This window comes from Herpailurus yagouaroundi, unplaced genomic scaffold (genome assembly GCF_014898765.1).
Source record: "Herpailurus yagouaroundi ecotype Mexico unplaced genomic scaffold, PumYag 183, whole genome shotgun sequence".
In the NCBI taxonomy this organism is placed as follows: Eukaryota; Metazoa; Chordata; class Mammalia; order Carnivora; family Felidae; genus Herpailurus; species Herpailurus yagouaroundi.
The window spans coordinates 4,336,594-4,359,923 of record NW_024412414.1 but is presented as its reverse complement, the minus strand read 5'-3'; the positions used below and the strand labels follow the sequence as shown (position 1 = coordinate 4,359,923).

Below are 23,330 nucleotides of genomic sequence, written 5' to 3'. Positions count from 1 at the left end.
CGGCCACTGATGGTGCTGAAGTATGTGCCCAGGTGAGAGTGGGGCTTCTGAGGCCTTCCAGGTGAACCAGGGGTCTTGGCTCTCACACTCACCTCTTTCCTGGGCTGCTCTCAGTCTGCACTCCGGGTGTGGGAAACCTACAAGCAAAGGAGATTGAGATCAGAAAGGTCTGTCAGAGGGGCCTGTATTTTCCAGGTCATAAACTGGTGGCCAGATTCAGATCTGGCTGTTTAAAATTTAATATTTGAACTGATCCCAGTATTTAGAAACTGAGGGATTTCAAGCAAAAGTCCGGCTTTCTGACCCTCTGGGGACAGCTGTACCTCTGGGCCATCTGCCAGCAGGCCAGCGATGGGCTGCAGACACGAGGGCTGCCAGCTCAGGCCACAAATGCTCCCCAATCCCAACCTGTCTGGCCCCTGTGAGTGCTCAACTGTGACGTCCCTGCTGTGGGATCTGCCACCAGGACCCGCACAGCCCAGGTGTGCTCCCTCTTCAGGCCTGCCTGGGCTCCCTCCGGTGCCTTCGCTTCTCCTGCTCCAGACAGACTAGAAGTACAGAGGGAGAAATCCAGGTTGGCCCCTTGGAGAAATCAAGAATAAGAGGATGGAGCTAGGGGTGCCTGGGTGGCTCAGTCCGTTCCGCATAGACTTCGGCCCAGGTCATGATCTCATAGTCCGTGGGTTCAAGCCCCTCCTCTGGCTCTGTGCTGACAGCTCAGAACCTGGAGCCTGCTTCAGATTCTGTGTCTCCCTGTCTCTGCCCCTCCCCTGCTTGCACTCTGTCTCTGTCTCTCTCTAACATAAATAAACATTTAAAAAAAAAAAAAAGGAAGATGGCATCAGACTCCAGACACAGTTTGGGTGGGGGCGGGGGCTGCTGCCTCCTCTCCTGCATCCCTTTCTAGTGCCCTTGCTCTGCGGTTCTGGGGGGGCCGAATCAGGCACGCTCCTAAGGGTTTAAAATGGACCTTGTCACAAAAGTGTGTGCAGGAGTGGTGTGGTTTCCCTGGGGGGAGAAGAAGTGGGGATTCTGCTGCTACCACCCCCAGGGCGTGGGAAGAGGCAACGGATTCCAGACCCAGGCACAGAGAAGACCCCCGAAAGGAGTTGGCACCTGGAGTCAAGGCATGTGGCCGGCCCAAGGGGACCCTGAGGGAAACGGCTGAATATTAAATAACCTAACATCTCTCCCCTCACCCTCACTTTATATCCTGCTGGAGCTCCCCATTGGCCAAAGCCAACAGGAAGCCAGAGAGAGGAGGAAGTGCACTGATGACTACAGGTCCTCTCCCAGGGCACAGGGCAGCAGGGAGAGGGTAGAGGGTGGTCTCAAGGGGCAAGTGGCAGGTATATAGCACAGTGGCCCTGCCTTCCTGTACCCTGTTCATCCCCAGAACCCACACCCTTTAGGCCCTGAGGCAAGGATAAGCAGGTCCTACCAGGTGTCAGGAGCTCAGTGCCACCTTAACGACCCTTAGTTGGCATCTCTCTGCTCACGTGGAGTGAGCCCTGCCCCACCACGCCCCAGCACATGGAATTCAGCCCATGCCCCGAGCCCCTCTTGCAACCTCTGCCTGTTCTTTTCCACTAGGCACCCTTCAAATTCCTCTCACTGTGGAGCCAGGCTGCCCCTTCCTGGAAAGACAGCCCAGCCCAGAGTTCACAGAAATCCGGGAGCAGAGCTGCAGGGAACCCACAGGCATGAATGCTGATGCAGAACAGTCATGGAGACAAAGTGGCCACCTGAGAGCTCCTCTCCCCAAAACTTTTCTGGGAAAAACCTGAGCCGGACAAGAGGCAGCCACGTGCAGGGTTTCATGGAACCCAGAACCAGAACTGACCCAGGAAATCACTTGCTCTCATACCTGCTTTGTAGTACAGATGGAGAAATTGAGGCCAAGAAGTGGGTGGTCCTGCACAGACCACACACACAAAATGGCAGAGGCAGTGTTCTGTTCGGCCACCAGTCTATCCCTTCCCCTTGGCTTGGGATACACGAGGGCTCAGCCACGTCAGGAGACTGATGTCGGGCTGTGTTTGCTCAATAGCGATTTTACAACACTGAAGGATCCCCAGTTCGTTTATTCCTCACCCCAGCTACTGGAGGCACGTACTGTTAGAATCCACATGGTACAGATGAGGAAGTTGAGTCCCAGAGAAGTTACCTAGCATGCCTAAAACCAGCACAGCAGGTCAGTTCTGCAGCAGAGGCAACGGCATTGACAACAATGATAATGAGAGTCGGGACTTGGATGCTTTCTCTGTGCTGAGGTCCTCACACCCGTTATCCCATTAAAATTTTGTTTTTGTTGTTTTTTAAACTGGAGAGCTTCTATTAACTTTTCCTACTTAACTAAAACATGGAAGATATATCGTATATATATTTCCAGTTTTATTGAGATATAACTGACCTATGACATCGTGTAAGTTGCAACATATTGATTTGATGCACTTCTATATTGCAAAATGATTACCAGCATAGGTCTAAGTAATGCATATATGCATATATATGTATATCCTATATTGGGTCCTATAATTACCGTCTCTTTTTTTTGCGGTGAGAACATTTAAGATCTACTCTTAGCAACTCTCGAGTCTCTATGTCCCATCGTTTTAATTGGAGAAGACTAGCCATGTGGTTATTTAGATGCCTCCTGATCATTTTGTTGCATACTTTTTTCTGACCCTCTGTGGCATCTCCCTAATGCCTTTAGGTCATAGGAGGTAGAAAGTTCAGAATCAGCCACCTGTCACATGCAGTACCTTCTGGTGATGTTCAAGGGGCTTCCCCAGGCTCAGCTGGCCTCACCTGCTTCCCACCAAAGGCCCTGAACCCATGCACATGGTAGCAAGGTCTGGAGCTGCGGGCAGCCAATCGCGCCTCATCAGCAGTGCCCCTGTCTTCTCCAACAGAGACTGTTGAGATGAAAGATTGATGAGCAATCTGTCCCTGCTGGTGAATTTTTAATTACGGAAGAAAGGAGACCGACCCCAGCCCCTGGCCCAAACCAGAACTGCAGGGAGAGTGGTTCTTCGGTGTCAACACTGTTAAAATTTCATCTGTACTGACAACAGCTATGAACCCTGGGTCCAAGTTTTTTCTGTCCATAAACAGAGGTGAATGGCAGAGATGGAGAGTGATTGGTGGGAAAACCAGAGCTTCCCTAGCTGCCCATCATGGAAAGTTCTGGTGTGACATGAGGGGGAGTGAGAGACACGGACTCCAGACAGCCTGGGGTATGTCTGGGCACAGGGGCAGTGGGTATGGGAGCCTGAAGACCATGGCAGCTGTCAGTCTAGGACTACTGTCCTTCTAAATTGCAGGTGACCCCAATTCACACCCTGGATCCTCTTACAGTCAACGAGTTGAGACAGGGCCAAGCTTGGAGCATGGTTGCTAGGTGGGGCCTCAACTCCAGCCTTGTAGAGACAAAACAGACCAGGCTTCAGGTCACTGCCCCAGGACAGCAGCATGCCTGTGGGATTATCTACGGCTTGGTTCAGCCCAAGTCCACAAGCAGACAGGAAAGGGAAATAAGGGCCCACATTCAAGTCTCTGCATCACCATTTACTGGCCCATTTTCCTGAGTAAGTCACTTCAACCTCCGGAAGCCTCAGTCTGCTCCTCTGTAAAATGGGGATAGAAACCACTACTGTGGGGGAGGTGTGCTGGTGAAGGTAAAATGGAGGATGCAGGGAAAACACGGAGCACTGTATCTAGTACACAGGGAGTTCTTGAAAAATGCTAACCACCCCCCCCCCCCCCAGCTCTGCTCTCAAACTGCTTATAAACTATGGCTAAAACCGAAACTTGGCCAGAAAGAATGGAGTATGGGTAAAATGTTTCTTCGAAACACATGGAGTGAGAATTTCAGGGGAGGGATCATTTTTGACTCTGGGGTGGCAACCAGGGGAGGCTGCTCGGAAGAGGGGATCTGGAAAATACACTTATAAGTGCTTCCATCTTTTGTGAATTCAGCGACTAATCTCAGGTGGGAAGACTTCCCCAGCCTGAAATTCTCGCTATGCAAACTGGGCACTAATTAGGATGTATCTGGTTCTCAGTGATACTACTGTTTAGTCAATAAAGTCACAGGTCATTGGCTCCCAGAGTCCCTAGACTTTCCAGCTCATGTCCTGCCTCCCCCAGTAATCTTCCTAGGATTGCTTCAGCGCACGTGATTTCACATGCCACTAGCACCCTAGGCCAAACCACATGCCCTGAACAGCCTGCTTACAAGAGAGGAGCCCTGGATTCTAGTCCCAGATCAACCCCCTGCTCCCTGTGAGACATTAGCCAAGTGCCAGCCACTCTCTGAGCCTCAGTTTCCTTATCCGTCAATAAGGGAGTTGGACTAGAGTCGCCCAGAGGGAGCACTGGGGAGCATTAGACTTTTGAAAGGCTCCCTAAAATAGCGTCCCCTTGTTTCATACTATCACCCTCACCTTCCTTACAGATGTCACAAAGCAGGCAATACATCAAGGTTCTGTAAAGTCCTGCAACATAGAAACCAGTTTCGTTTTGCTTGACCCAGCATTTCCCAAACTAACTTTATCTGAACCTTTTCTTGAGTGATGTCTATTCACATCTCACACAGCTAGCATTCCACAGCACCCACTTTGGGAATGCTGGCCTGAAAGATCTCTCAGGGATGCCTTGGTGTTCTGCCATTCAGGGATTCAAGAAGAATCTGGAGTGTGGAATTTCACCCTCTGAGTAACTTTTCCAGGATGTCTCTGCTTCATTTCTGGCCGAGGCGTGCAGGCACCCTTCTCTAACTCCCACGGCAGGCACTGTCTAGATTTCTTGCACTGCAGTAACGGATGTGAATCTGCCATGAGCTTTTTTTTTTTTTTTTAACGTTTATTTATTTTTTTGGGACAGAGAGAGACAGAGCATGAACAGGGGAGGGGCAGAGAGAGAGGGAGACACAGAATCAGAAACAGGGTCCAGGCTCTGAGCCATCAGCCCAGAGTCCGACGCGGGGCTCGAACTCACGGACCGCGAGATTCTGACCTGGCTGAAGTCGGACGCTTAACCGACTGCGCCACCCAGGCGCCCCTGCCATGAGCTTTTGAGCGAGGAACCATCCCAGAGCTTGTTAAGCTCAGTGCCTGAAGCACACAGTGTGTGCTCAATAATATTTTTGAATACAGGGGTGAGGTTTAAAATGTTTAACAAGTGGTATGGCCCTGGCATGCAGCAAGAGGGACACAAACCACAGGGCTCTTCTGACTGTGCTTGTCAGTCAAACACCATTCATTCAATGAGTGAATGAATGAATATAATGCACGAGAGACCATAACCATGAACTAGAGTGAAAAAGCCCTTTAAAAAAAATATGTATTTATTTTAGAGAGAAAGAGCACAAGCAGAGGTGGAGAGAAAGGGAGACACAGAATCCGAAGCAGGCTCCAGGCTGCAAGCTGTCAGCACAGAGCCTGACTCGGGGCTCGAACCCACAAACTGTGAGATCACGACCTGAGCTGAAATCAGGCGCTCCACTGACTGAGCCACCCAGGCGCACTTTCTAAGGCAAAGCCCGGTGCTGTGTTTTTCCCCATTCTGGGCAATTCTGGCTTGGCCTTTCAGATCTGGGGGTGGGGCTGGTTGATGCAAAGATGACCCCTCCTTGCCATGGCTCCAGGCTGGAGCCAAGGCCAGATGAGAAAGTGGGCTTTTCTGTGTCCCTCAACGGAGCTGGCAGCAGCTTTAAGATTTCAAATATCCTTCTGAAATCTGAATCCAAAATAGAACATTTTTTCAAGTAAATAATACCCTTGATGTCAGTATTGCTGGAGGAGGCTCAGGAGCATCTGGAAACTCAGGTGACGACGTGCAGGGAACCGTCAGAGCACAACACAACCAGAACCTGGGTCTCCTGGCTCATCCACCAGGCCACCTGCCTTCCAAGTGTGAGAAGATTTATTTGGGCACTTCAGGTCTCGGCAGAACTGAGTGACACTATTTTCTGATCATACATGTTAATGCCACAGGGGAATTCACAAAGGCCACACACTGGGGACTCTACATTGTCACGGGCTTTGGGGACCCTGGGTTAAGGACGAGGGGTGACGGAGAAGTGGTGGAAAAGTCTGGTGGCCAAAGGTAAGATTAGAATGGGTCAGGGCCCTCTCTGAGTGACAGGCAGCACCTGACGCCTGCCAAGCTCTGGGATGGGACAGCTTCAGATTTCCATATTGGTTTCCTTCCTTGGTCAGGATTTGAAGCAGATACCACCCGGTTTGAGTTACAGAATCCGGCTCATGGCTTCCTGACCCTTGGCTTCTGGAAGGGTTGTGGGGGAGGTGTGAGTTCTCAGGAGAGGGCAGGTCCGGGGCATAGAGGGAGGCCTCAGAAGACAGCGGCCAAGATAGCACCTGGCCTAATGCTTCCCAGGCAGAGTTTCCTGCTTTGGGACAGGAGTGGCCCCTACCCTCAATGCCATGCCATCCTGTGATACTAAAGCACACTGCAAGAAGCCATTCCAAGGGGAGAATCTCTGTTTAAGACCTTGCTGACCTTAAACACCCTCTTTAGAACTTGCTAAGTTCTCTATCAACAAAGGAGAGCTGGCCTCCATTGCTGAGAAACAATGTCTATTTAGAATTTAACAACATTAGCAGTTTGCCTTCCTTTTTCAAGTATTTTTACGGTTACTTTCTATTTATGACAGCTGTTACCATTTTTTTTTCCATTTATGGTAGCAATAGGCTTCATTCTAAAATGTATTTGGGGTAAAAAAAAAAAAGCTCATTTGAATAAAAACGTTAAGTACTTTTTAGTACAGTTGATCTCATCTACAGGTGTAGAGCGAGGTATATGAATGACTGAGTCTGAGAAACACTCATCTAGTCCAACCTGCCCACATCACAGATGCGAATGCTGAGTCCAGATGGGAGAGGCCTTACCCAAGGACATACTTGTGGGATGATGCACTCAGGGTCAGGGTCTCCAGCCTCTTTCTGCTTGGTCATCTCTTCTTTGTAAAGCCAAGCTGCGAACACCTCCCTCAGGGCTGCCCTCACATTGCAGGGGAAATGTGGCCTTACAGATCTGCTGCCTCCAGGGTACTGGGGATCTGCAGAGGCCAGAACTGAGACTTCTCATCTTTTTATTCCAAGGAGCCGGTCACAGAATTGGCGTTCAACGATAATCTGATAAAAGGGATGGATGAGGGGCACCTGGATGGCTCAGTCGGTTAAGCGTCCGACGTCGGTGCAGGGCATGATCTCATGGTTCATGAGTTCGAGCCCCGCATCAGGCTCTGTGCTGACAGCTCAAGAGCCTGGACTCTGCTTTGGTTTCTCTCTCTCTCTCTCTCTCTCTCTCTGTCTCTCAAATAAATAAACAATTTTTGGATGGATGAATGGGTAGGTAGATGGGAGAATGGGTGAGTGAAAAGACAGATAAATGGATACATGGAGATATAGACGGAAAGAGAAGGGGATAGGTTGGGTGGATGGATGGGAGGAGAGACAGGTAAGTGGATAGATGGAAACACAGACGGAGAGACAATGGAATAGGTGGATGGATGAAGACATGAATGACAAAACTATTTGGCAGATGACTTAGGGTATCTGTCCCCTCTTCCACCCATCCAAGGATATTTTCATTCTATTCGAGAACTCGCAAAAATTTCTCTAAGACAAAAGAATTAACAGTGAAACTTCAGATACCATGACAGACTGGAAGAGAAAGAACCTTTTCTTGTCTGCATTTCCTGACCTCAAGGCAAAGGTGAGCAACACTGCCCAGGGAGGCCAGAGCCTCAGCTTCTCATTTTGCTTTTGAAACTCACTCTCTGACCTTGGAGGAATTCCCTCCCTCTCCTGGGCCTTAGTTTCCCCATGTGTAAAATAAAGGCGGTGAGTCCAGTGGGTCCCGCTATCTCAGCAACCTGTGTACCCTCCAGGGCCTACCAGAGGCCAAAGCATCCCCAGCCACGTCCAATGTGCCCACAGGCACCGAATCCATCAATTGGACTTGGCTTCCTTAAGAGGTGAGCACCTTTCGGGGCGCCTGGGTGGCTCAGTCGGTTAAGCGTCCGACTTCGGCTCAGGTCATGATCTCACAGTCCGTGAGTTCGAGCCCCGCATCGGGCTCTGTGCTGACAGCTCAGAGCCTGGAGCCCGTTTCAGATTCTGTGTCTCCCTCTCTCTCTGCCCCTCCCCCGTTCATGCTCTGTCTCTCTCTGTCTCAAAAATAAATAAACGTTAAAAAAAAAAATTAAAAAAAAGAGGCGAGCATCTTTCTGCAAAGTGACGTGTTGAAGGCACCCAGACAACCAAGAACCCCCCATGAACAGAATCCCCAATGCATTTGAAACCAGTGTGTTCCATCTGTCTCTGCCTTAGAAACCAGTGTATTCAAAGAGAAAGCATCAGAAAGGCGGGTGACACGAGGTCAAGTCTTCAGTCCTCTAACGGACGTCTCCCCTCCCTTCACATTTAATTAAAACTGTCATGGGCAGGATGTGTACAACCCAAAGGTGAGAAGACAAGGGAAGGGCTGGAGGGAGACGCTCACACCATAGGCTCCTGGGTCAGCCAGACCTGGGTGTAAATCCTGCCCATGACCCTTCTTAGCTATGCAAGCTGGAGCCACTTCTCCCACCTCTCTGAACTTTATCATCATTTTCTTCCAGTATGGGGACATCTTAGCTCTCCAGTTTGCTGGATGGTTGGGCTCCACAGATGGGAGTTCTGTCCTTCTATTCTGTGAACTGCAAGGAAGAGCCTGGATCTTGTCCAGTAGGATTTGTCCCCTGGGCAACATGGGAATGGATGTTTGCTCCCTTACTAAGCTTATTGAGCATCTACAATATGCCAGGCCCTCTCCTCTGCTCTGGGGACTCAGTGGTGAGCTAAGGCAGTCCCAGTGTCTCACTGTGTAGAGTTTAAAGTCTGGGGGAGGAGATGGGGAGACGATCACTTACTAAGTGGTCACTCAAATAAATGTGAAGCGTCACTGAGATAAATTCTGTGAAGGGGAAAGTGTGCTGGTGGAGGGTGCTATGTCACGGAGACTACTTTGTCCCAGGTCAGAGTCATCAAGGAAGTGACTTGAGCTGAGACCTAGAGGACACACAGGCCATGAGCAAGTATAGGCATTGGAGGTGGGGGAGTGGCTAACAGGGACAGGGAGGGAGTTTGGCAAGTGCAAAGGCCCTCTAGCAGGAGGGGTGCAGTGTGTTCAAGGATCAGAGAGGAAGCCAATGTGGTTGGAGCAGAAAGCATGGGGCAGCATGGGATCAGATAAAGCTGGAGATGTGGATAGGGGCCTGACCACCCAGAGACTCAGAAGCCACAGCAGGGATGGGAAGCCATCCCTGGGCTTAACGGCCTAGGAAGCCATTAAGGGCATAAAATGGAAGAGTGCGAGGCCTGGCCACTGCAATGTGGACAATGGATAAAGGGACCTCAGAGGGGAGGCTGACAGCAGTGAGGCACTCATGTGCTGTCCAGGCAAGAGACAATGGTGTCCCAGGCTGGGTGCTGGCCAAAGAGTGGACGGCAGCCAGGAACATCTAAGCTTTGGCAAATAATTAACATGCGGGGGAGTGTGCCTGTGAGGTCTACTAGGACTTCCCCTGTCCCCTTTCGACGGGGTCTCTCAAGACACTAAAACTTAATCTCAGCCCCACGGACCAAGGCGGGCCCTGCCCAGAGGCCTTGGTGCAGGACAACATTGCTGATGTCCGTGCAATAGTCAAGGTGATGCCATTTACAATGCCTACACACAGACTTTACAGTTCACAGCCTTTATCTTATTTGGTCCTCACAACCACTGTCAAGGTGGGAGAACTCCAAGCTCCAACTTCCTTCCTGACTCTCTTTCAAAGAACAAAAGCAGTTAAGACTCACAGTAACCATTGCTATATAGTTGATTCTTACTATTAGCAGTAGTCAGGTTCTATAACGTCTCCACCAACACTGAATTCGTGAGTAGTAAACCACTGCTCCCAGGGAAAATATAGGGTGAGATTTCTGAGAACATCTCTTCACAGTATTTTTACCAACCAATCAATACATAACTTTGTTTTAGGAGTATTTCTGTATAAAGACACCTTATTTAATATCCACCACAAATTCGTTAACATTAAATTCATGGCCAATAGCACTGTAACTCATGCCTGAATGAAGATCTAACACATGCATTTTCTCCCCAAGACACACCTCAGCCTTCCGGGCTTAGGAACACTAGACAGCACTTCAGCCCTGTACTCGGGGGCCCTTTTTAAGCAGTGAAATCAACAACAGAAAGTGCAAAAAGGCGGAAAAACAGGGCACCATGTAGATGGCAAGAAAGCACAGTTGTTTACATACAGGAGCTCAAACAAGAAGGCTGAGTGACACCTGGTTCAGCCTCAGCTGGGGATCTGCACACTGGGGGACTCAAGATTTGCACTGCTCTGAACATACCTGCAAGGGACTGCAAAAGCACCCTGAGGACTGGTTTGGGGGTTACAAATACATTTGAGTAGGTAGGCAAATTTAATAAGTAATATGCAATCTGTGTAGAATGAGGATTGGCTGTATTTACCATTCACTTGTTGACTCCTCGACACATTTTCATTGAAGATTCCCACAGGCTCTGTGCCCCCACCCCTCTGGGTGCAAGGACAGGAGGTGGGAGCCTGCTTTCAGGGGCTGACTCTTCATTTGCTGAGTGAGAGCTGCACGCCAGGCATTGTGTGGTCTTGCCACAGACACCCTCTGGCCGCCCCCCACCCCCGACCCCCGTGGCAGGGGCTGCTATTTGTCAGAGGAGACAGACAGCTTTGGAGGCAGGTAGAGAGTCCTGCAGTTGGGAAGTAGCCCAGCAGGGATGAAAACCAGGGGCCCTTCCTCTGGGATCCAGCTCCACGTCCTACACCCCGAAGCTTCAACTGCACACCCGCATTCTAAAAACCATTTTCACACCACATTTCTTAAAACTCTGTGCATTTTCCCCTTCCTGCCAAGCAAGCAGTTAAATTCACAAACTATATTAATCCCTGGCATGAGTTCATTTAAACAAAATATTGCCAAGCAACGACAGGCAGAAATCCTCTTACAACCCACACGGGTATGGATGCTGTGCGTTGAGGGAAGGCTGTACCTCTTAGCATCTCATTGTAAACACACCTGAATCCTGGACAAAGAGTCCAGGCCCTGAGGGAAAGCCCCCACCTTGGGATGGAATGACCACTGGCCAGGGTGGGACGTGGATGGGGGGATGCTGTTTGCCTGCTGGTTTCACTGTGAGTCTCCTGGATCCTCATAGACAGTGGAAGACAACACTTTAAGTGCTGGGTGTTTTTTCAGGGAAAACCAGCTTAATGATCCTGACTATTTAATTTCCCCAAGCCCCAAACAGGGCATTTAAGACTTTATAAAGCACTTTTACATCCATGGCTGATTCTACTTCCCTCTAACTGAGAGGTAGGTGGTGATAGTAGCCCAGTTTAGAGATGAGGACAGTGAGACCCAGGGGAGGGGGGAATTACTGGCCAGTGTCCCACAGCTGGGCAGGAGACAGTGGGGATTGGATCCCAGGCTGTTTGTCTCCCAATGACAGAGTCTTTCAACTACGTCTTCAGACAGCGAAAGGAGGATTTCTTCCTTTGGGCCGATCGCTGCAAGTGGGAAAATGTGTTTCAGAAGGACGAAAGCTTAAAAGGAGGGGAGGAAGTGGTTACATGCACAGCTCCTCGGCCACAGGGATTGGTTTTGCAGCCCGGCCTTGCCATTTGTCAGACATATATCCTAGTGCAAGTAACTCTCTCTATGTCTCAGTTTCCTCATCTGTAAGTGTGGAAAACAGTATTTGCCTTCCAGAGTGGTTGCAAGGATTAAATGAGTCAATATTTGTAAAGCACTTAGCACAGAGTTTGCCACTTAGTAAACGCTATATATAAATACTCGTTAAAATTTTTAAAAATTAACCTAGGCAGAAATCAGAAGGGAAAAGCATTTGCCAAATTTGTTATTACCCAGAATTTTCTGTTTCTTACCTCAGTTGAACTACATGTTGACTTGTTGTAATTAACATTACTATCAATAACCAAGAGGCAGCACCAACTTTCCTACCTGCAGGAACCTCAGATCGGAACAGAGTTGTACCACAACTCTGCTTGTAAATATTATTAACCCATTTTATAGAAGAGGCCTTCTGAAGCTCAGGGAGGTGAAGCAACTTGCCCAAGGTCACACAGCTGATAAGGGGCAGAGCCAGGATTCAAATCCAGCTCCATCTAGCCCTAAGGCCTGTGTTGTTAATCACTCTGCCTCTGGTTGAATCACTGGTACCCAAGCTCCTGTTAACTGAGACCGACTCACAGAGGTCCAGGCTTTGGGAGAGAAGGTCTTTGCCAAGGGGCTGCTGTAGACACAGTGGGTTAGACCCTACTCCCATACCAAGGGTGGCTCTGCATAAAGCCTGGCAGTCCAGAACAGAAGTGGGGCTCTGTACACCATGAGTGATGTGCTCTGCCTTTTAAAAGGAAAGCACTGGGTCCCCTGCATCCTGAGCAACAAGGAACAGAAATGGCTCCGTGTCAAACACAGCTTCAGGATTAAAATTGCAGACCACTCTTTGGAAGGTGCCAGGAGCTTTAATAGCACTTGCTGTCAATTCCCAGCTTGTTTCTTACAGGAACAGTTTCAAGAGGGCTGTATTTTTCACTCTAAGTGGCTTTTTCCCCCCAGACTAAAATATCATCCCACATCCAAAAGAGAAAATGGACTTTGAAGTTAGTGGGAAGCAGACCCACAAGGTCCCCAGCTTGGATCTGGAGGACTCAGGTTTGAGGCCTGGCTTGGCCACTCTCTCGCTGTGAGATCTCGGGAAAATCCTTTCCTTCTCTGTGCCTCAAGAGCATCCGATCTGAAGATAATCTTTTGTTTGGCTTAAGGAGACCTTTAGAAATTAGAAAAAAATATATGTAAGTGCAGATTTCTGGACTTTCTTAAAAAATGGGGATACCTGGCTCCTGGATCCCACACTCCTACAAGGCAAATTATTGGATGGCATTGAATGTGACTGTTCCCTTAGAGGGGCCACAGTCCCACTCCCCACTGTTACCTCTATCTTCACACAGCATGGCATCCGTCTGACCCCTGACCCCGGGGATATTTGAGTTTGCCACCCCTAGTTTGGTCAATATTCCCTGTGCGTCATTTAAGCACTAATGTGCACTGGTTTCAAGAGTGTCCCTCCACATTAAGCTATCATTGTTCTGAGGCCCAGTGAGAATAGGGACCATGCCTTGCTCACCCTGGTTACCCCAGGGCCTGGCACATGGTAGGTGCCTCATATATTTCTGATGAAATACTCTGAGACTGTGGTAAGCTGGAATGAGTCAGGAGGGCCTGGCTTTGAGCTCTGGCCCTGCCACATAGGGACACTGGGCATTGATGGGTCCCTTCCTCTCTCCAGATTCCTCTTTTTGCATCTAAAGAAAATGTTCCGCCAGGCACCCTGCAGATGGCTCAGGTGACAAGGCCCTGCAAGGTCTAGGACATTAAGGTCTTGGTTTGGTCCCCCCAATGTCACTGGGCCCTTGTGCTGTGACAGCCCAGAGACAGTGAGGCCCAATAGACCTGCCATTCACCTCTGCTTCCCAGACCTCCTTCCTGCTCTCCTCCCCGCATGCTGGCTGGCTGGAGGGCACAGCACTGCCATGAGGCCTGCCCTCCCCTCGCCCCCCTTGGAGCTCAGGCTCCTGGGGAAAATAAGGACATTCAGATGCAGGGAGTGGTATCTTTGTGTGATTTCTGCCTGGGCGCTGGGAGGCCCTGGCTGAAAGGAAATGAAGATGATAAAAGACCAGATTATGCAGGGTCTGGGGAGGACCAGTGGCCCTGAGCAATACAGGCCTGCCGTCGGAATCCTTACTCTGCCACTTCTTAGATGTGTGACCCTGGTCAAATGACATGGCCACTCTGTGCTTCTCTCTCCTCATCTATAAAACGGGCATCCTAATCACTGTCTTATAGGGTCGCCGTGAGACTGCAGTGAATTAACATACCTGTGTGCATCATATGCAATAATGGAATAACAGAGGATAGAGTTCCCTCTATTCTGTGTTTTCCACCCCTCCCCAGAAGCAAAATATTTTTCTTTTCTTTTTTTATTTAAAATTTTTTTTATATGTTTTTATGCATTTTTGAAAGAAAGAGAGACAGACCACGAGCAGGGAAGGGGCAGAGAGAGAAGGAGACACAGAATCTGAAGCAGGCTCCAGGCTCCAACCTGTCAGCACAGAGCCCGACACGGGGCTCAAACCCACGAACCGCGAGATCATGACCTAAGCTGAAGTCAAATGCTTAACCAACTGTGCCACCCAGGTGCCACTATATTTTTCTTTTCTAAATCCCACCCTCTGGAAACCTAATCCTGGTGATTCATTCTTTGAGGCCGATAAGCCCTTGTGTGCTCATAGACATGGACCACGACTGGGACCTATCAGCCTTAACACTTGAGCACGAATTTGTTCAAATCAAATGCCTTCTTTCCTGAGGGTAAGATATGGGGATGGGGATTGTAATGAAGGGAACACATAACATGGAAGCATTGGCTCTTCATAGGGGCCCTGGGTGGGCAAGAAAAACTGGAAACCTGCCAGGGGAGGTAGACTAACTTAACCTTTAATATCCCAGCACTTTCTGAAATAATAACCCTAAGCAACAAAGCTTAGGCACTGTGTATTCCTGGGCATCTGCCACAGCCCCATGAGATTCTCATCTAGCCTCCATTTTACAGTTATGGCAGGGCAGCCCATTTATTGTCCACCCGACAACGCTTCTCCTCCTCTTCTTTATGCTGCCAAGATATAGCAGAGACAGGAAATGTCTGACACTCACTTTCCCACACTCTCTCCCAGCTAAGGGTACCCTATGACCCATTCTTTAAGACTTCTGCTAGAGAGATCTCAGACAAGGTTTCCGTCTCCAGTCCAAAGAGACACACAGGAGAACCCTTCTTCCTTGCCCTCTTCTTCCTGTCTTTGGTTGCTTCCCTGTGAGGAGGTAAGGCTTGAAGCAATGGCAGCCATTTTGCAGGCCCGAGGCTGACACAATGAGAGGGCACTGAATCCTACTGAATAAACCTGGGGAACTTCCACTACTAGGATTTACTACGTTAGTACTTCTTTATGTGTTCTGTTACCTGCAGGTGAAATGCTCCCTCTTGATGCTCAAGGCAGCTGAGGCCATGTGACCGCTTATAGCCAACGAGGGGTTAGCTGGCGGTGATGGCTGCATGGCAATACCCTGGCTTCCACGATTTCATTATCTGCCACAGCACTGTATCCCAAGGTGATCCTACCGGGGCCCTGTCCAATTCAGCCTGGAAGACATCACCAGGGGTGGCCCACTCCTCCACTCAAGAAGTATACCTTTCATGGCCTCCTATATAGATGCACCATGCTGGCCCTTGACCCCAATCAAGCTTAATGATCTCCCAATGCCAAAGAGTCCCAGGACCTTCTCTCCGTGGCTTTGAGGAAAAATGTCTTTGGGGATCATTGCCACATTAAGAAAATATAAAACATCCCTTGTGCAGCCTCTAATCATGGTCTTTGAGGGCTGACAAAACCCAGCACAGGCCATCTGAGTCATCCCCCTGCCTCCAGTGAGATGGCCTGTTCTCTTCAAGGAGGAGTACACAATTGCTGTCTGCCACCTGACCCCATGTCAGGCCAGCCAGTTCACCCAGAAGGACCCTTGGGCACCCCCCCCGCCCCAACCAAGTACCTCCCTTGTGCACCTCCTAGGACCTAGAGCTCCACGCCTTCTGTGTGAGGCTTTGTGCTCTGCCAGGATAAAAACTGCTTCACTCTTCCTGGCAATGAGCTTCAGATCCCTCTCTCAAGGGGCAGGTTTGGTAGAGAAGCCTCACTGTCTGTGCAGCTGGGGTCCTTTGTCAGGAGGCTTGGAAGTTTGAGCTGGATCTCTCAGGAAGACACTTGAGCTCACTCAGCTTGAGGCTGTCACAAAGGAAAGGGAGATGACCCCTTGCATGGAAACTAGAGGGGGACAAACCCTATCTGATGGAGGATAGGGCTTCCAAACACTCCCAGGTTCGTGAGTTGAGTGTTCACAGAAATCAGTGGGTACCTACCTATCGTGTGGGAGGCAAAAGGGTGTGGTGGGGGCTGTGGGGGGTGGTGTGGGCTTAGAGAGTGGTCACTGCTCAACACAGGGCTGCCTGGGCTTCTACATTTTCAAGAGAAGTTGGAAATCCAGATTTTTCCACGATATCTCCCAATTTGGGGATTTCAGTAACTAATTCCCATTTAAGACAGCCGGCAGGATAAGGCAATGTACACAAAATTAGACATGCGTCCACAGGATTAGCCTGAAGACCTCCAGTTTGGAGGCCGTGGTTTAGAGCTTTGGTGGTTAGTGCTGCAGGCCAAATAATCAGGAAGCAGCTCTAAGAGCCACATGTGTCCCCCTCCCTTCATCAGTGACATCTTGAGGACACAAGACACAACAACTTTCTGGCTCTTAGGTGTATACAGTGGTGAAGTTTCTCCACTGTACTCACGTGCCATCGCTTGCCATGTCCTGAGACTCTGGAGGCCACCCTATTCCTTCCCCCTAAACTCTCCAGTGTTCTGAGCGTTTGGGATTGCAGGGACAGACAAGAATCAGAGGCTGCTGTCTAGCACAGTCTGTGATTTGGCCTTGGTGGAAAATTCCACCGGCTCCTCCCAGGTAGCATTTTGCATGCAATGACAACACAGCATCCACAGGCATCCTTCCATAAAGCCCTGCTTTTCTCTCACGAGGATGGTGTCCTCCCGGTCATCCTCATTGATCCCTGCCAGCTTTGCACCGACCAGGCAAGGCAGGCCTCTGCAAATGGTCCCCTGGGGAGTGTTTCACTGAGTGCTTTCCGGCCTCAGCTCAAAGAGATTCCCACCTGCAAGGAGGCTGTGGCGGTGGGTCTGAGTCACTTCCAGGCCTTCCATGCTGGAGGTGCTGGGGACATGGGTAAGACCAGAGGACCCCTCAGAGCCACCTTGGGCCTCAAAACCTGAGTTAGTGCTCAGAGACACAAACTATGCCACTTAGCATGTGGCAACAACTCCGGCCCCTAAGAAAGGGATAAATGTCCTCGACCTGCTGACCCCATGGGGGTCAGGATGTGGACGAGCCTAGTGCAGAAGTGCTGCTCTAATGCCAAGGCTAATTTCTCTTCCAGTGGCCCTTGGACGCTGTCCTGGCATCAACTCCCCTGCTCTTGCCAACACAGTGACAAGTTGCTTCATTCAACCAAACGCTCCCTGCCTCTGAGCACCAGGGACCTGCAGACAAAAATGTGAGGTGACAGTGGGGGGGCACTGGGCCACTTCCCAGGAAATGTACACGGCTGGTCGTGAAGGGCTGGCTTCAGGCCCACACCACCTTTTGGGGCTGGAGGAGGTGGAGAGAATGAGCTCACTCAGGGAGACAGGCCTAAGACCCCAGAGAGGTTAGGAAAAACTTCTAGAAACAGGGATTGTTCTAAAAGGTGAGGCTCGTCTATTGCTCTCCTGATTTAAACTGCTCAAGGCACTTCCATTTGGAGCCAAGAGGGAGTAACAGAGACCAGGTTACTCTTGTGCTTGCAGAAAACCTAAAAAAGGGAAAAACATACAAAACGAATTTGTTTGCAATTGGACATCAAACAACAATGGTCAGTGATAACTGAGAGGTGGCAAATAAGAACTGAGTCCAGGGCCTGAGAGGTTTCCAGCCACAGACCGGGAGGGGGAACCCAGGTAGAAACCAGTGGGCTCCTAGAACTGAGGAGACAGAGGTGAGAGTCCAGGACAGAGGACCAGAGAGATGAGAGAGGTATAGAGCGAGATCTCTGGAGATTGGGAGAAGACCCCCTCCAGTATTCAGCTGTGTACTGACCTGGCCTGGGTGTGAAGAGGCCAGGAAAAAAATCATCTGGAAGGATAAGAGGAGTAAGTCCTTGCTCTCAGGCAGTTCTGGGAATAGTGCCTGTTGCCACCAGTCAGACTGTGAACTCTCAGGAGTCGTTGAGTCAAGCACCTGAAAGTGTCTCACCTCAGTAGGGGTAAGTGGGTTTGAAATGAGCACTGTTCCGGTCTCACCTAACAAATAAGCAAAGCAAGAACCCTGATCAAATTGCTTCCAAGTAGCTTAACTGCATCTCAAACAAAGCTCAAGAACATTGATAGGGATACAGTATCTAGCACCCAACAAGGTAAAAGGCAGTGTCTGGAATCCAATAAAAAAATGATCAGGCATGCAAAAAGTAGGAAATTATAATCACAGTGACAAGATCAATCACTTGAAACTGACCCAGATGTTGGAATGGGTAGATGAGGACACGGTAACAGTTATCATAACTGGATTCCATATGTTCAAATAGAGATAAGTCAAATAGAAATGAGATACTAAAAAGGCATTTGTCATCCTCTAGAGATGAAAATGAAATACAGTGTGTGAAATGAACAAGACACTGACTGAAGCCAACAGCAGATCAGACAGGGTGAAAGGAAGGGCAGGTGAACCTGAAGACAGCAATAGAAACTATCTGAAATGGAACACAATAAGAAGAGAGAATAAAAAACTGAACAGAGCATCAGTGTGCTGTGGGACAGATTACATGGCCTCACACACTTGTAACTGGAATCCTCAAAGAGGAGGAGAAAAAGCAGAAGCGTTTGATCAACTAATGGCTGAAACATTTCCAACATTTGATGAAAACCTACTGTCAGCAATCCCAAAGAATCTTGAGCACAAGAAACATAAAGAAAACTATACGAAAGTTCACCAAAATAAAATTTCTGAAAACAAGTGATAAAGAGAAAATCTTCAAAGCAGCCAGCAAAAAAACAAAAAACGAAAAAAAAAACAACAAAAAACAAAAAACAAGGATACATCATATATGGAGAAACAGAGATAAGATGACAGATTTCTCATTGGAAACAATGTAAATGAGAACACAGTGGGGGCGATATCTTTAAAATACAGAAAGAAAACCTATGAGCAAAAATATCTTTCAAAAAACAAAGGCAAAATAAAGACATTTCCAGACGTATAAAATCCAAAAGAATTCATTATCAGCAGAGTTGTACTATAAGAAATGTTAAAGAAAGTCTTTCAGACAGAAGGAAAATGATACCAGATGGGAATACAGATCTTCACCATGAATAAAGAGCATTGTAAATGGGAAGTACATAGGCAAATATACAAATTTTTAAAAATTATTCAAAACTTTAAAAGATATAGTGATTGTTTAAATAAAAAATAACAAAATAGTGTGGTCTTCTTAATATACACAAAAGTAAAGTGCATGACAAGAAGTACAAAGGTCCAGGGGTGGAGTATAGAAGTACACTATTATAAGGCATACGATGCGTAATGTGATATCACTTGAAGACAGACTGGCCTAAGTTAAAGATCTATTCTATAAATCCTAAAGTCACCACTAAATTAACAAAACAAATAATGAGAGCTAAAACTAACAAAGGAAGTAATACAGAATCAAAGACATTCCATCAAACTGAAAGAGAGCAGAAAAAGAAGAAAAAGGAAACAGAACAAACAGCAAGATGACAGATTTACACTTGATCTTAGCCAAAAGGCCGAGAAGCGATAAGATGACAGATTTAAAGCAAATGTACCCATGATCTCAATAAATGTAAGTGGTCTAAGCCCCTCAATTATAAGGCAGATTGTCACACTGGATTAAAAAGCAAGACACAATTGTATTCTGCCTGTAAGAAATGCACTTCAACATAAAGTCACAAATATGTCAAAAGCAAAAAAAAAAAAAAAAAAAAGGAAAAAAGATATACCACACTAACAGTACTCAAAGACTGGAGTAGCTACATAAATATCAGACAAAGTAGATTTCAGAGCAAAGAATATTAGCAGGGAAAAAAGAACGTCCTTTCACAATGATAAAGAAGTCAATTCATCAAGAGGACCTAACACTTGTAAATGATTAAGCCCCTAAGAAGAGAGCTTAAAATACACAAAGCAAAGCCTGATGTAAATACTAGGAGAAATAGACAAATTCACAGCATAGTTGGAGATTTCAGTACCTCTCTCTCAATAAGTGATGGAACAAGGGACAGAAACAGGACAACATTCCACAGCGGTAGGCAACGACTGTAAGCAATTATTTCTTACACACACTGCCAAAAGCACTATCCGTGCGAGAACAAGTTGATAAACTGGACCTCATCAAAGCTTAAAGTTCTGCTCTTTCAAAAACACTGCTAAGAAAATGAAAAGTCAAGTCATAGACTCAGAGAAAACATTTGCAAATTATATACTTGATCAAAGAGAAGTATCCAGAAAATTTAAGGAACGCTCTGAAGTAAGAAAACAACACAGTACAAAATGGAGGAAAGGTATGAACAGACACTTCACCAGAGAAGATATACAGATGGGAAGTAAATATTTGGAAAGACATTCAACATTGCTGGTCATGAGGGAAATGCAAATTAAAACAAGGAGTTACCACTACCCACGTATTAGAATAACAAAAGCAAAAGTGTGACAACACCAAGTGTCAGCGAGGATGAGACACAACTGGAATTCTCATAACCTGCTGGTGGGAACGTAAAATGGTACCCCCACTTTGGGAAACAGTTTCGCAGTTTCTTAAAAAGTTTATTATACTCCTATGATATCATCCAGCCATGACATTCTTAAGTATTTACCCAGGAGAAAGGAAAATAGATGTCCACACAAAGATTTGCACATGAATGTTCACTGCAGAGTTATTTGTAATATGCCCAAAGTGGAAGCAACCCAATTGCTCATCTCTAGGTGAACAGATAACAAACTGAGATATATTCCTACAAAGGAATACTATTTCACTGCAAACAAAAAAAAAGAAAGAAATATCATTATATGCTACAATCTGGAAGAACATTAAAATAATTATGTTGAGTGAATGAAGTCAGACCCCTCACCAAAAAAAAAGTACAAATTATACCATTCCATTTATATAAACTTCTGGAAAATGGAAGTTAATAATTTATGGTGACAGAAAGCAGATTAGTAGTTCACTGGGGATGGAGGAGTTGGGAATGGTCACAGGGAGGGGGCAACAGAAAGACACAAGGAAACCTCTGGGAGTGATGGATATATTCATTAATGATAGAGGTGATGGTTTCATTGGAATATACACACGACAAAATTTATCAAATTGTATACTTATATATGCACAGCTTATCATACATCAGTTGTACCTCACAAAAGCTGTTGAAAAGAAAATAATTTTTTAAAAATTAAACAAAATAAAAATTTCTTCAGCGTGTCCACACAACCCCTAAGCTGAAGCTCAGATTTCCATAAAAGCCTGCAAGACCCTGGCAAGGCAAGGTGTCACCTACTGCCCTCTTCAGCCTCACCATGGCTGTTCCTCATGCCATTCCCACCCCTAACTCCCCACCCAACCTTAAATGCAGCCTCTAGCCATGCTTACATTTCTACTTCTCCAAGGCAGTATATCCACTCTTGTCTCCAGGCTTTTGTATTTGCTATTCCCTCTGGCAGGTATACCCTTCCACTTCCAAATTCATCTGCTAATCCTCAGTTCTGGAAGCCCAAATTAGGTAACCCTCTGGGCTCTCACACTTACCAGTCTGTATTATAATCACTCATTCATTTCATCTCTCATAGTAAGTCTCAACCAGTATGTGTTGATTAGAAGAAACCCAGCCCGCCTCAGACTATATGCTCTGTAAGGGCCGGGCACAGGTCTGGTTGGTTTATCTTGGAATCCCCAGCACTAAGCACACCCATAGAGACTTTACTACGTGCCAGACCCTATTCTCAGCACTTTGCAAACACTGTGATCTTTACAGCATGGCTCCAAGGTAGACACCATTTTTATTCTAATTTTGCAGATGAGAAAACTACAGCTCAGGAAAGTTGAGTAACTTGCTCAAATTCACACTGCCAGCAACTGGGGCAACCAGCCCTTGAACTCAAGTGGTCTAGCTGTTGATGACAGTACTATGCTGCCCAAGAAGGGAACACATAAGAACTACAGAAGCCTCGCACATTAGAATGATTTTGGAGTCATCGGGTCCAACCTCTTAATATGCCCTGTGGCTTTGGAGGGCCTGTCCCCCTCTCATGCCAGGTTAGGCACCAGACCCAGTTAATCAGACCAGCACACACCCCTGGCCATTGTGATTGGTTAGGAATGATCACATGACCCAAGCTTGCTTGGTCAGGCTCAACAAAACCTAATTTCAGGACTTTTGCTGGGGTCTCCGAGCTGGTGCTACATAAGCTTCGATCTGCTGGGGGCACCTTTAAATGTCGTGAAGAGATACAGAGAAAACATAGCTGACAGGTAGAGGCAGAGTTGGTGTTCCTGGATCCAGCTGTGCCTGAAGCTGTACAATTTTAGTTATGAGAACCTATATATTCCCTTTTTAAAATGTGCAAGGTGGGCCTGAATTTGTACAGCTTGCAACCAAAGTGATCAAGTAACGAACAAGGCAGGGGGCACTACAAACAGAAACTAATGTAACAGGCCACTGGGTGTTGTAGTAGGGAACACCAAAGACCCAGAACCTCAGAGCTGGAAGAAATTTTAGGGTTCTAAGTGTGTACTATCCAATCATCATACCTACCAGCCACATCAAGGCCATTTGACTCAAGAAGGGGTGCGGTGTTACATCCTGTGCCCCTTGTCCTCCCCACGCCTCCCTGGGAGACACACTGGCAGTGCTTAACTTTTGCAATTCGGCTTCAACTACTGCCAAGGGGAAGGAAAGAAGTGCCGTGGCATCCCTGCTTCACTCATGGGAAGCCACACTTCCACCCACCGGATGGAAAGGATGAGCGAAGGGGCTCCTGGCAGGCCCAGAGGCCAAGACAGAAAGTTCCAAAAGTAACCTGTGTTATATTTGTCATCACCGCTTACTTGGGAACAAGCAACGACAGAGAAGCAGCATTTCCTCATCCAGATGTATATCCCTGGGGGTCAAAGACGGGTCTTCACCTTGCTTATAGGGCAGTAAAGTCCCCAGGGAGGGTCTCACACCGCTGACCACTTCTTTGGACAGCAGGCACAGATCCAAAACACCCAGCAGCCAACAGCCACAGCAGGGGTCACAGTTACTAACCTCATTTCACGGATGAGGAAACTGAAGCTCGGGCAATGAAGGGATTTGCCAAGGCCATCCTCTCAGTAATTAAGAGTCGGGATCCACACTGCGACTTTTCTACCCACAAGTCCAGAACACCTTCTAACACACCCAGGTTAAAAAAGCAACATCTAGAAACTAGCATGATGATAACAGTAAACAGATCACATGCACTCACATAGCCGGCCACTGAGCT

General features: G+C 47.7%; 1 protein-coding gene across 13 annotated transcripts in view; it reads right to left on the bottom strand.

Moving 5' to 3' along the window:
• ATP2B2 (ATPase plasma membrane Ca2+ transporting 2) overlaps positions 1 to 23,330 on the bottom strand; it is a 388,866-nt gene that overhangs the window by 302,823 nt on the left and 62,713 nt on the right. For 12 of the 13 annotated variants that reach the window (XM_040491970.1, XM_040491982.1, XM_040491969.1 and 9 more), the window contains exon 2: positions 93 to 137. The exons of the other annotated variant lie outside the window; for it this stretch is intronic. The gene's annotated coding sequence lies outside the window, so the exon portion shown is untranslated. The remainder of the gene's footprint in view (positions 1 to 92; positions 138 to 23,330) is intronic. 13 annotated transcript variants of the gene reach the window in all.